Here is a 13,160-nt window from a genome sequence, read left to right as displayed (position 1 = left end):
CAACCCCCAAAGGCTACGGCTGCACAAGCCACTGGAAGTTTCCAGGCATTTGCTAGAGTTCTATCATCCCGGTACCAAAAACAAAACACTGTCCATGCTTTTCTGTCCGCCATAACGCAGGAAAACCAACGTGCCTCTCCTCTTCTTGTGAGCTCAGAAAAATAAAATGTTTCTCCTGAGGACAAACTGGGATTTGGAAGGCTTTGCAGTATTTTTTTAATTTACGCACCTTCACATATCCCCGTACAGAGCAGTACACTTGAACAATGAAAAGGTCTTGTGGGCAGCAGACCCGCATAGAGTATGAGCATGGGTAAATACCAAGCAGCACATGGAGATACCTGGGTCTTAAATGGGTCTAAGATTTTTGAACTTGGGACTCCGAGGCCCTTGCTTTCAACACACAGACTCTTGCTCATGCTGTTGTGATTCTTCCCCGGGGAATCTTCCTAGACATCATTTATTCTAGACGCTCCCAAGACAGAAATAACTCCCTCGATGTTGGGTACGCCAGGAAGGCATCCCCTAACTCTTTGAGGCCACTGGAGACTTATTTATCACATGTTGCCGACGATTGCTCCTGACAGTTGTATTCACGCACCAAAGGTGAGGTGGGACCCGTCCCCGCACGCACACTGGGCCCTGCCCACCAGCCCCCTTCAGATCACCAGCACGCTTCCCCTGACCCAGCACTGGGGGTTCTCAGAGTCAGTGCAGGCAGCTATTTCCCTCATTTGTCAAATGACAAAAAGAAACAAAACAAACCAACCACCACCACCAAAACCTAGGCCCAGATGGCGTTAATACCCCAGCCAAGGCCACACTGCTGGATAAATTCCAGACCCTCAAGTTCGTCAGGGGTTCCCCGTTTGGATAAAGTCCAAACAGCTTAACAGTGCACAGGAAGCTCGTTGTGACCTGACTATCCAGCTCCAGCCCTTCTGACTCTTGCTGACTCCTCCAACCCTGCTGAAGTCGCTGATGTTTGAGACTCACGGTGCCCGTTCTCAGTCAGACGCTCGCTAGAACATCCTTCTCCAGCGTCCAGCCCTGCCGCCTCCTATGCCTTCTCCTGGCTCATTCCCACTCATCTTTTGGGTCTCAGCACCTCATTCACTCCATCAGTTAATCCACAGGCGTTCTGCTAGTTCTTACCCCACACACGCCACGGCAGGTGCCGAGGATACGGCAGTGAACCAGCGAACCTGGTCCCCACCCACCCGGAGTTTGTGGCCCAGTGAAGAGACACAAACAGGCAGTAATAAGATTCTGAGATGCGGTGTGACAGGCTGTGTATTCAGGGTTCTCCAGAGAAACAGAACCAATAGGCAATAGAAGATGTGTGTGTGTGTGTGTGTGTGTGTGTGCAGAGAGATCTATTATAAGTAATCGGCTCATGGAGCCAATTGATTACGGAAGTGGGCAAGTCTGAAAATCTGCAGGGTGTGTTGTCAAGCTAGAGACCCATGAGAGCTAATAGCGTTGTTGTTGTCCAAGTCTGAAAGCCGGAGAACAGGAGAGCCAATGGTATGGTTGCGGGCCAACAGCCAGCAGGCTAGAGATCCACAAAGAGCCAGAATTTCAGTTCACATCCAAAGGCAGAAAAAAACCCAAGTCCCAATCCCAAGGCAGTCAGGCAGAAGGAATTTTCCTTTACCTGGGGGAGGATCGGCCCTTTTTTTTTTTTTTTTTCTGTTCGGGCCTTCATTTGATTGGGTGGGGCCCACCCACACAAGGGAGGGCAATCTGCTTTACTTAATCTACCAATTTAAATGCTAACCCCGTCTAAAAACACCTTTGCAGAAATACCCAGAGTGATGCTTGACCTAATATCCGAGCACCCCTTGGTCCAGTCGTGTTGATACAAAAAAGTAACCATCACGGTCCTTACCATATCATAATGCCTGTTGGCTTGCCTGCGTCTCCCGCTAGCCCGTAAACTGCTCAATGTTCCTACAGTGCTGTTAAGACCTTGCTCTGAAGTCACACCAACTAGGTTAATGTCCCAGCTTTCCTACTCTTAGCTGGATTCCTAGTCAAGTTCTCTAACAACCCTGAGGCTCAGTTTTATTTGTGAAAAGGGATAGCGATAGTTCCTACCAGTCTCACAAGAAAGTCATAAGGATTAAACGAAGTGATACATGGGAGGGGCACCTGGGGAGCTCAGTCGGCTGGGCGTCCAACTCGGTTTTGGCTCAGGTCATGATCTCACGGTTCATGGATTCGAGCCCCACGTTGGGCTCTGGGCTGGCAGCACGGAGCCTGCGTAAGATTCTCTCTCTCTCTCTGCCCCTTTCCTGTTCGTGCTCTCTCTTTCAAAATAAATAGATAAACATTTAAAAAAGTAATACATGGGAAGTGCTTTGGTGCTGTGCTGGCCCATAGTAGGTCCTCAGAAAATAGGGGCCATTTCTATCATTTCGTGGCTGAACTCCAGCAGCCAACAGAACTTCCTGCATGTGACAGGCTCTCGATTGGCCTTGCTTGGCAACCCCCTGCTTCCCATTTCTTGACAGGCCAGCAAGTCTGTGCCCAAGAGCATCTAAGGCCCTAAGGTTGCATAGTTCCCTCCAGACAGGTGCAGCAAGAGGGGAAAGTGTCTGATCTCGTCTGAAGGAAGATGATGACAAGATAGACAGATATTTGTGTGAGACTGGAGTGCCCGGAGAAGCTAGACCAGGAACTATTCCCAACAGGTGATGAACGTGTTGTCTGGAGTGATTGGCCCCGTCCAGCTAAGATCTTCAGTTAACAGCAAGACTGGCTTCAATCAGGCAGTTGATGTTCAGCCAATCACTTTTTTTTTTCTTTAAGACAGAGAGAGACAGAGCATGAGCGGGGGATGGGGCAGAAAGAGAGGGAGACACAGAATCCGAAGCAGGCTCCAGGCTCCGAGCCGTCAGCACAGAGCCCGACGCGCGGCTCGAACCCATGGACTGTGAGATCATGACGGGAGCTGAAGTCGGACGCTCAACCGACTGAGCCACCCAGGCGCCCCTGGCCAATCACTTTTGAAAGGAGGAGACCTCAGGATGGTCCACTAGTCAAACATTGGATTTCCACTTCAAGGAGAAATAGTAGTCGGCGGAATGACTCAACACTGGGCAATTTCATCTTTTTCCATCAGTAAGAATGTTTCCGTCTTCCTCGAGGGCTTTAGAACCAGTTCCTTGTTAGGGTTAGGGTTAGGGTTAGGGTTAGGGTTAGGGTTAGGGGTTAGGGTTAGGGTTAGGGTTAGGGTTAGGGGTTAGGGTTAGGGTTAGGGTTAGGGTTAGGGTTAGGGAACTCAGTGGTGTGATAGTGTCTCCTATCATGATCTTCCACCTGTGGCCCCGGAATGAGTCCAGGTTGGGATCGCCAGACTCTGCTTCCCGTTACTCTGTATCACAGTCACTGCACCTGTAAAAAAAAATGGGGACAATCACCTTCCCTATACTTCAGGGTGATAGCTTGTGATATGACATCTGTACCGATTAGGCGCTACTCGTGAAAAGGGTAGGAAGAGTACACGGTGTTACACATATACACGGCGGTAGCATTCCCTGGGAGGAATTCAGCCCGAAGGCCTTGAACGACCAAAACTAATTCTTACATGGGAATAAGTGTAAAGTGGGAGATATAACTTGTCACAGCATGTAAATCAACAACCGTGTTGTAAGTCTTTAAGAAATTATCTGGCATTATCTCCAGTATTTCAGCGAGCTCTCTTCCTTCCGAAGCTAATAGCATCGTGTATCCGGTGCGCTCGGCCCTCGTCATAGCTTTTTGTTCCTATTTTTCATTCCAACCCATCCTTCAGCACTAACACCACCAACTATATGAGCTAAAGATAAACAGATAAGCTATAACAAAGATGCTGAATTAAAAAAAAAAAAAGATGCCAAATGATAACCGCAGTAAATGTTAAAATAACAGCACTGTGGCCCCCAACATCAGTCTGGCTGGGGGCCGTGGGCATATACCACAGTGAAGTTTGGAACTGGCAATTTGTTTTTCAGCTACAGGGCACTGCCTCAGGAGCAGAGCGTAAACACAGCTTACAGTTCGACAAGCCCAGTACGAAAGATGGGTGCTGTGGGTTGAACTGTGTCTCCCTTAAAAGATTTTGAAGTCCTAGCCCCGACCCCATACCTGTGTATATGACCGTATTTGGAAATAGCATATTTGCAGAAGGTCAAGGTATGGTAAAGTCGTTAGGGTCGGCCCTAATCCAATATGACCGGTATTCTTCTAAGAAGGGGAAATTTGGACACAGAGACAGACAGACATAGAAAGAAGACAATGACAATGTAGACACACGGGGAGAAGACGGCCATCTACAAGCCATGGGACACCTTGGGCTCCCAGAAGCTAGGAAATATTCTCCTTCACACGCCTCAGGAGAAACCAACATTGCCAACACCTTGATCTTGGCCTTCTGGCCTAATGAACTAAGTAAGAGAATACGTTTCTGTTTAAGGCATCCAGTTTGCAGCAGCCCTAGCGAACTAATGTATTAAACTTACTTTTGATTCTTTTGGGGGGATTCTCCTCCATAAAGTAGTATTTCGTCAATTATTTAAATGTCATACTGGAGCCCCCGGGGTGGCTCAGTCGGTTAAGCATCCGACTTCGGCTCAGGTCATGATCTCACCGCTTGTGGGTTCGAGTCCCACATTGGGCTTTGTGCTGGCAGCTTGGAGCTTGGAGCCCGCTTCAGAGTCTGTGTTTCCCTCTCCCTCTGCCCTTCCCCTGCTCACGCTGTGTCTCCCTCCCTCTCTCAAAAATAAATAAACATTAAAAAAAAAGGTTTTAAACAAAACAAAAAATACTGAAGTTTCCCAGAGAAGAGAGGTTCTGCCTCAAAGCTACAGCACTAACTCTTGCTTGGGTTCCCAGCCTGGCATTCTGTCCAACAGGTTTTGAACTTGCCAGCCTCTACAACACATAAATTCCTTAAAATGATAAATTATACACACACACACACACACACACGTCAAAATACACATACACATAGACATACACATAGACACCTATGCATATACAGATACACGCACACGTGTATTTATGTGTCCTTGGTTCTGTTTCTCCAAAGGGCCCTGACTGAAACGTTATTTGAAAATCACAGGATAAAGCGTTGAAGATCTAGATCTGAGCCCCAGATCCATCCTGTACCGTCTCTGGGAAGTTCAGAAATTTCTGGGAAGGCCTAACACCTCTTCAGAAATTCTCCTCGAGCTTTAAATCCCTCATCTACAAAGCAACAATACAAAATTTTTTTTTTTCCGAATAATCCTGCTTGCCTCACCTACTCGATAGAGTTGATGTGAATACCAAATGAAAACACGTTTTAAACACTAGAATGCCACGCTGATACCCGTTATTAAATTCCAAGGGCATATTTCTTACCGATGTCAGGCATCTATTTCTTTTCTTTCAGACCTTGCAACATCGGCCTCAAAATGGGACACTAAAGGAAGGCGCTCAGCTTCAGCTGGGAAGAATAAAGACAGGGTGGCCTGAGGTCACTGAGAGTCAGTTCGAGGGGGTAATCAATACGCCGCCACCGGGGCTGTCTTGGCAGGTGGCTTGGGGAGGACAGAGGAAGACAGACAGCACCTGTATGCCCGCTGTTGGCATGGAGACAGAGGGAAGAAGCTCTTTCCCATCAGTCGGCCCATCTCTTAGGAGACACACGAGCAGGAAACCGAACAGGTGTTGTGGCTGCTGTCGGTCCCCAGTGTCCCAGGCTGCTGTCCCGGCAACACAGAGCCTGTGTGGGGTGTCCCCAGGCACCGCCGAGCAGGCCACCTAGTGATGTCAGAGGTGGGGAGGGAACCGCCTGACCTACCCCGGAGCAAGACATGGGCCTTTGGACAGGTGTGTGGCATCTTCACAGGAGGCCTGGTGTCACCTCGGAGGAGCGCCGCCGAGCTGGTGCCTCCCTGGGGGTTAGCGGACTGAGAAGTGGCCAGAGAGGGGAGGGGAGTGCGGAATGCGGGCCCAGCTACGCACAGTGTGTGCTCGTGAGGCAGCGTCCGGGGAGGGCGTGCGGGATGGGAGAGTGTGGACACGCCAGCTGGGAAACTGGCAAACAGCGCCTCTCCTGGCCGTGCCTGGGACTCGCTCCAGTGTCCTCCCTGTCCACGCAGAGGCCAAACTGCTGGTTTCGTGGGGCTCCTCCGGTTGCCCCCGGTGACTTTCCCTTTGCTCCCATGCCCCCCCTGGGGGGGGGGTTGCAGAGAGCTCGGCCGCCACCGTCTCCGCCTTCCCGAACCCTCCACAACTACCACTTCTCTTCCCGCGTCCTTCCCAAAGCCAGATGACGCCGCACCTGTAGGGCCACAGGGCCATTTAGAATTTCCCTGGTCTCCCGGGATGCCAGGTTTTATCCGGGCCAACAGACTTTCTGAGAACAAAATCCTTTCTTCGCAGATTCAGCAGAGCCAACCCATTCCTCTAACATTGTAACTCTAACTTTAAAACGTGTCCAGGGTGACTGCTGTGAGCTTGTTCGAAGCCCCACTGCCTACGGCCAGGGATTTCCTCGTTTTCTCGGAGCTCCTTAGCAGACATTGTCATCATAAAGATTGATCTCGTACTCGGCCCCTCGAGACCTGTCACACTTCTATATTTTCAAGACTGTTGTGTGTTAATATTTTCTTTGTCTTCCAGGATTACCTCCGTTCCCCATATGTTCTCCACCCCCCAGAGTGTCGTAAAAATCAAAAGCCTTAATCAGCTTGCACCATTACTATGCCAAGTAGTTCGTGGGCGTTTATGGCTACCTTTCCAACGAGCACCTCGTCTCCCATTTGTCCCCATAACAGCATCTGCGCTGGAGCTCCGCTCCCTAGAGGCACAAGACAGTTCCCAGGCTGCCCCCCTGCCCAGGCCACAGTCGGGTTTCTGGAAGTGGGGTAAGCCTCACTCTATTAGAACTCTATAGAATTCTTCAGATATACGCGATACGCATCTGAGCGCAGGCAAGAAGTTCTGTATGTAAAGAAACGATAAAGGTTTGTGCAAGCAACATGTCAAAAGGAAGGAAGGAAAGAAGGGAGGGAGGGAGGAAATCAGTCATCCTGGACTATCGGGCAGAAAGGGGAGGTGACAGCTTCTGTGCTTCTCCAGAAGCACATTTGATGATATCTAGTAAGTGTAGAGGCACGGAGAGCCTCCTTCCCAGCAGTCCTCAGGCCAGGGCTGGGCACGATGCCGACAAGATGGCCAAATCCAGCGGGCACAGCTCTCGAGTTAGAAATGGTTTTTACGTTTTTACAAAGTTGGAAAGAAGGTGGCGGTAGGCAGAGATGAAGGGCAGAGCCTGTCAAAAGCTCTGTGGCCCGCAGGGGTGCCTGGCTGGCTCAGTCGGTTGTCTGACTCTTGGTTTCGGCTCAGGTCATGATCTCACGGTTTATGAGTCTGAGCCCCATGTCGGGCTCTGTGCTGATAGCACGGAGCCTGCTGGAGAGTCTCTCCCTCTGCCCCTCCCCTGATCTCTCTCTCTCTCTCTCTGTCTCAAAATAAATAAATAAACTTAAAGAAAAAAAAAAAAACAAAAAACCTCTGTGGCCCACAGAGCTTAAAATATGTATGGTCTGGCCCTTTCCAGAAAACGTTTGAAAAGTTTGCCCTGGAGTTTTCCAAACTTATCTGATCATCTCACCTGTGGACATTATCACACATACAGATCCACGCTTGCGACCAGCCCATCGGCCATCATCGCATTGTTCGTAATCACTAGAAGTCAGAGCTGACCTAAATCCTCGAGCAAATGGACGCCTCCCTTAGAATAAATGTGGTGGCCACGAGCATTAAGACAGGAAATTCTCACGTGTAAAAAGCACGTTGCAGATAGAGAAATGGAGTGTGATCCTATTGACATGAAGTTCTTCACGTAGTCGCATTTGTGGAACTTCCATAAGTAGTGGAATTATGAAGAACCGCATGGGAAGGACAAATCTCAAATTCACGTTAAAAGCTGCCTATACAGATGGAGAGGCAGGGGTCAGCCAGGGCTTCGATATAATCTGGAATGACAAATAGATACATATATAGATGATAGAGTACAATAGAGCAATCAGTATTGTGATATCACTCCCTAGATTTTTCTGTACACCAGAAATAATTTATTTTAACAGTTTTTTTAAAAAAATTACTGTTGACCTTCCTAATAGATATTCCAGGAAGCCAAAGCCTTTTAGGGTTAATATGTGGGTCACGTGAAAGAAAACTCCCTATTTTCTGTCTTCTTTTCCAATGATTCATCGAGCGATGAAGATTTTAAAAATCAACTGGATTTTTCTGGTTTTAGGAGGAAAAGTCAGCAGGGTCCATGTTTGATTAAGGAGGCTCTTCTTCTCCTAAAAATGCTTTTCCCCCTGAGACTTTCTGGCTAAAAAAGGGAACGTTGCTTCCTTCTGGAAATGCTGGGCAACATCTTCATTAAAATACTGTGGACAGGTGGAGACCAGTTCAGGGAAGAGCCAGGAGAGACAGCCAGCAGGGGGGGTGGGGGGCAGGCGGAGGGGGGTTACAAGAGAGCAGCCTCTGCCCTTAGCTGGCTCACAGCCACAGGTCGCTGGGAGAAGGAAGAATGCAAGCTGAGGCAGCAGGAAAGAAATCCTACAGATGACGCTTCCAGAAACTGGAGCTGCCAGAGACAGGAGAGACTTACAAATGAAACCTTGAGGCCAGAGGGAGGTCTCTGCTAATTGGAGTATATAATTCAAGAGGTGAACACAGCACAGAGCCCTAGAGGGGCTGACTGCAGGTGTAATTAAAGATGATATTCCATAACCTTGTCCTTGATTTAAGAACACTGGCCCCGAGAAATGCTGGGGGAACACAGGTGTGCCTCGTTAGATGAATCTCTCCTTCTTTGAACTCGGGTATACGGAGGGCCATTTCCCACCTGTAATTTGGCCCACCGGGATGGCTTTTGGACTGAGGATTCTTGCTTAGCTTGCCGCCTTCATACACTGGCCAAATGTGACCCCAAGAGGGAGAAATAATACAAATACATTTGAATAATAAAAGTAGAAAGTCTGGGGGGGTCCGGGTGGCTCAGCTGGTTTAAGCGTCCAACTTCGACTGGAGCCATGATGTCATGGATCGTGGGTTCGAGCCCTGTGTCAGGCTCTGTGCTGACAGCTCAGAGCCTGGAGCCTGCTTTGGATTCTGTGTCTCCATCTCTCTCTGCACCTCCCCTGCTCTCTCTGTCTCTCTCAAAAGTAGATAATAAACATTAAAAACATTTTTCAAAAAGTAGAAAGTCTAATATGCAGACAACAAGGATCAAAACTCTAGTATCTTCCACTCCTCTGAGCATCTAACTACAGAATTCGAGAGCCTGAGATTTCTGGGGTACAGATGCTTGTCCCTCATGGGCAGGTGCTCCAGGGTTACTCCTAGAGATGGCCTTGAAGACTTACCACGCACCCTCAACTCCATTGAGCTCCCCCTGGCTTCACCCGACTGTGGTTTGGCAGAATCAGACGGACCACAGGAACCGACCAAGAAGCAAAAGGGAAGAGAAAACACAAAGGTCTTAAGGGTAGTGATCATTATTTTTTTTTTAATCAGAAATGAGCAAGAAAAGTATTCTAAGTAGCTACGGGTTGTGACAGATCCGAATGTTCTTCTCACTCTGTCGACCTCCCAGAGCCCACCTGATGCCCACAGGAGAATCACAATAAAGACCAGACCCTTCTGCACCCGCTCCCTTGCAGCTTTCTGTCTCACAGCCACTAGGGTGTTTTTCTGAGCCAGGCCCTCCCCTGCCGTATTTGCCTCGTGTGAGGTATCTAGGGAAGGAAATGTTCAGATGAACAAATGAGAATCACAGACTGCTTAATCTAGTGCCCAGGGCCTCCCTCAATATATGCTTCGTTTCGCTAGCTTTTATTGTCAATGCTGAGAGATGCCCATACTTTGGAGAGGCCTGTATCACAAGACAGGAGCCAAAGGACATGATGGCCCCCACTTCCTAGCTCAGAGGACCGTCCAACTTGGAGACTTGGTTCAATTTGTAACTACAAACTACACACAGTTGGGCAGAATTGGCTTTGTACTCAGACGGCCAGCCTTGAAATGGAACCTTTCCCATCCACTGGCTGTGTGGCCTCGGGCTATTTAACCTCTCCAAGCCTCAGTTTCCTTATCTAGGTAACGGGACCCACAACAGCTTCGTGAGTCAAGTACAGCTCGTATCCAAATGCATCCGCATAGAGGGGACTCACTGAAAGGTAGCTGATGTCACCATCACTTGCTTGGGGCGGGGTTGGCAACAATGACAGTGCCCCTGGGTAAAAGCATGTAGCCGTGGGCGCTGGACGGGCAGAACACGCAGACGCCGGAGGCACGCTGCCCGGAGTTATCCGAGATGAACAATGGAAGAGCCATCTTGGGCCCACTCCAGCCACCACTGCTCTGGGGCCATTCTGGGGGAAAACACAAACCCCTCCCCCTCCCCCCAATTCTTCACCACGTCTTTAGGGATCAGTTGTACCCCTGCACTCTCGGGGTCTGCCCTAAACTTTCCTGCTGGAGCTGGATGCTATTTTCGTCCATTTTGTCACATTCCCCACAGACGCCCTTTGGGGATCAGGAAACTGGGTTCCAATTGACCATCAGCCTCTTCTCTCAGAAGAAAAATGCCTCTGGCTAAACCTTCTCGGCCAGGGCCTTTTGGAAACTTCCAGACCCTCTGTGCAGTCCCCCGGGCCCAAGCACACAGTCTAGGCAGTGCGGACCATGCTTGGCCAGCCCCGAACATAGGTACGAGGTTCCCAGGAGCACTGGGTGAGGCACCTTGCACAACGATGTCTCACTCAATACTCGAACGCTACAGAAATGTAATCAACCGTAAGTGGTCTCCCCAACGCCTGACCCTATATGCTTACCCCAAGATAACTATTGATGGCAAAGTATTCTTCCACTTTTTAAAATGTATATAATCTTATGTATACGGGATTTGCATAAAAAATGGGATTACATTGGGGCGCCTGGGTGGCTCTGTCAGTTGAGCATCCGACTGCAGCTCAGGTCATGATCTCACAGCTCATGAGTTCGAGCCCCGCATGGGGCTCTGTACTGACAGTTCAGAGCCTGGAGCCTGCTTGGGATTCTGTGTCTCCCTCGCTCTCTGCCCCTCCCCTATTCATGCTCTGTCTCTCTTTCTCTCTCTCTCTTTCTCTCTCTCAAAAATAAATAAGCATTAAAAAATTAATAAAAAATAAGATTATATTAAATCCTTTGCTATAATTTCCTCTGCTCTCTTGGTAACCAACACCCTGTTGGTGTATCACTCTTCTTAAAACTATATGTTTGACAGGCATGGGTTGGTTTCTATTTTTCTCTGTTACAAAAACACTGTCACAAAGAAACTGTATGGGTATATTTGTACAAGTATTAGTTACATTTTAAAAAATATAACTATTGAAGCAAAAAATATTAACGTTTTATATTTTAATCAATATTTCTATTCTCTTTTTGAGAGAGAGAGAGAGAAAGCATGAGAGAGGGAGGGGGAGGGGCGGAGGGAGAGAGACCGGGAGAATCCTAAGCAGGCTCCAAGCTCAGCACGGAGTCCAGTTGCAAGGTTCGATCTCACCACCCTGGGATCATGAACTGCGCCAAAATCGAGGGTCAGACACTCAACTGACTGAGCCACCCAGGGGCCCCTTAATAAATATTTCTAAGTTGCCCTCCTAAAGTATGGTATCAGTTTATATTGCCTATCCTGGTCCGTCTTTTGGCAAAGAGTTTGACGTTCTCTCAGCTTGGCTCCTAATTGTAAATGGGACATCATACTGCTCACATCACAGGGCTGGTGCAGACAACTGACATTCAGTGGCCATGTGGTCCCCATTCCCCACCTTTAACTAGCCCTCCCAGCCTCACGTACCCAGACCCTCCCCTTCAATAAGGAATTGGACGAAAGCAAAGATGATTACAGTTTAAGGCTCCTACCAGGGGTATGTGTGGGCAACGTTGAGGGAGAATGGATGTCCAATCACGGGGTCCCCAGCACTGATGTGGTGGGGGGACTGCAGTATTCCAGAGGAAGGAGGGCGGGGCACGAGACCTCCCGTGGCAGCTGAATCCTCACTGGCTGGTGCCTGCCATCACCACCAACTCTACCAACTCTAAGCCTGTTCCCTAGAGGATTCTTTCTTTCGAAACACAGGACACATAGCTTAGCCTCCAGGCCACCATTCAGGAGGAGGACAGAGGGAGCCGTAGCATTATTTTAAAAGCCTGATATGTGGTATGGTGGGCAAGCTTCGTCCACCTTCTTGAGGAGACGGTTCACTCTGACGCCGACAGGTAATTTGAAAGCTTTTATGGAGCCTTGAGTGGAACCCAATGAAACCTGCAATCTCGGCCAATTCAATAGAAGCGTCTGAAAAGTTGGTCACAAAACATCCTTCCCTAATCCACAGCAGACATTAACATAGACTTTGCTGATTGTCCATGAATAACCTCCAAGGACTTCTGCAAAAACTGACAACACAAAAATTATGACTCCCTTGTAATGAAGTTAGTACCTGAGGGAGATATTGGGTTGATTACTGGTTATGATTTGAAAGCCCCTTTATTTCCGCTTGTTTTTTCCTGGACAGTCATCACTGAATGAACATGAAGTTTGATACTTACTGTTGGTCACAGGGGGAGTTCCAGCTCTTTCAGGGCCTCTGCCTTCTGGCTCTGGGGCTCATTAGAGACACGGCTTTTTCTGGTTCATAATACGGGTGGATGAGGCATTCTGAATCACAGGCGGTAGAAGGGTGAGCAAGCACTTAGACAGGGCAATTTCTGCTGCTAACGTCACATATGCAACTGATCTGTGTAGTGGCATTAAGAAGTACCTTGGGGCACCTGGGTGGCTCAGTCAGTTAAGTGTCTGACTTCGGCCCAGGTCATGATCTCACAGTTCATGAGTTCGAGCCCCGCGTCGGGCCCTGTGCTGATGGCTCAGAGCCTGGACCCTGTTTTCGGATTCTGGGTCTCCCTCTCTCTGCGCCTCTCCCCAGATGGTGCGCTCTCTCTCTTTCTCAATAATAAATAAACTTTAAAAAACAAGTTTAAAAAGAAGACGTACCTTTAGTATTTCTGCCATATTAAGATCATAAATGATGGAGCAGTGCTTTGGATTAAATGAGACTCATGATAAT

This window comes from Neofelis nebulosa, chromosome 6, assembly GCF_028018385.1.
Source record: "Neofelis nebulosa isolate mNeoNeb1 chromosome 6, mNeoNeb1.pri, whole genome shotgun sequence".
Lineage (NCBI taxonomy): Eukaryota > Metazoa > Chordata > Mammalia > Carnivora > Felidae > Neofelis > Neofelis nebulosa.
Note: the sequence above shows the minus strand (reverse complement) of the source record.